Source organism: Penaeus monodon, chromosome 21 (assembly GCF_015228065.2).
Source record: "Penaeus monodon isolate SGIC_2016 chromosome 21, NSTDA_Pmon_1, whole genome shotgun sequence".
NCBI lineage: Eukaryota > Metazoa > Arthropoda > Malacostraca > Decapoda > Penaeidae > Penaeus > Penaeus monodon.
The window spans coordinates 36,711,333-36,712,832 of NC_051406.1; positions in this window are offsets into that span (position 1 = coordinate 36,711,333).

A 1,500-nucleotide genomic window follows, 5' to 3' on the forward strand; every position below is an offset into this window, starting at 1 on the left:
AGCCTGTCCATAGCCTCCTTTTACTCTTGATCATTCCACTTTTACTTATTTTTCCTGGTTTCATCTCCACTGTACATAAGTTTTATCCAAGCTTTCCAAAGCATTTTGTGAATGTTTTTATTGCCGAGTAGGAAATTTTTAAGCCCTCCAATTCTTCTTTTTTTGGCTTCACTCTTCGCTTAAACCTTTTCAAATCTTTTATTTTTTATTTATCAAAGGAGTGGGAAAACAATTATGTAAGTTTTTTTGATTTTCTAGAGAGGGAAAATATCTTCATCACCAATCACGGGCCCTAATGGATGAATGTCTAAATCCCAATTTTAACTATGTAGTTTAGAAAAGAGGCACTTGTAGTTTGTTTATAGAGCTTGCTCAATGGGGTTCAACGTGCCTTGCCAGGGGCAAGGTTATACAGCCAGCTATTTAAAACCTGAGTTTGGGAAATTTTTTAATTTTTATGGTACAAAGATCTGTCTTTATTATTAAGGTAATTTTTATCAAGATTGAATTAAAAGACCCAGTATAAGATAGAAATATGTTAAAAATAAAGGGAATGGAAGTGGTGGTTTAGGTAGTGCAAAAATGGTTACTTTACCATCTAGGCAAGAAATAGAATCCTCTCGAATTTGGCTACTTGGCCTGCTCGGGAGTGTTGGCAGTGGGTTGCCTTTCCTGTCGGAAAGGTTGGTACCCGAGGCCCATAGAAAGTGCTATGGATATTTATAATTTTGATGGAAACAAATTTATGTCTTTGATAACAGAGATGAATGATGCATTTAGTTGAACATTGACCACGTGGACCCTGGTTGTAATTAAGTCATTGGAGAAAAGTAGGAATTTAATCTAGATGTTTAAAACATGATGAAGGTTTACCCAACAATTAGGCCCCAAAAACAATTCTTATTTAGGGAAACTCCAAATGGCAAATTTAAATTGCAAATTTTCCTTTTATTATCTATAGCGTCGTTGTGATTGTTTTCTAGGGATAGGGTATGTGGTTAGGGTAAAATTCCTTTTTGAATTTTAAAAATAAGAGTGTATGTGTGTTGATGTCCCCATGCTTAGTGCTCCTGGTGTGCATATTCAACCAGTACATGCCGTAACCCAGTATGGGCAATATAATACTGACAAAGATATCTTTAAAATGATGAGGGGTGACTTAAACAGGCATAGAAAGAGAAAAACACCAATTTGGTTAGGAAACTTCACAAAGGTAATTAATGGAAAAATTTTATCTTTATAAAATAATTAATTCTTCTTTTTAGGAATGTAGGGTATGTGGTGTTAGGATGAAATTCTTTTTAAGGAAGATAAGATTTTATGCAATTTATAGTAATTAGGGAATGATTATCGCAGGAATCCCCAAAAATGCTCCCAACCAAAGTCCCATGATGTAAAATATTGGGGTGAAAGTAAAATAAATTCATATCTGACAATAATATCCCAGCTTTGGATTAATGGGGCCCAAAATGAGATTTCATAATAGGAAATTAAATTTGA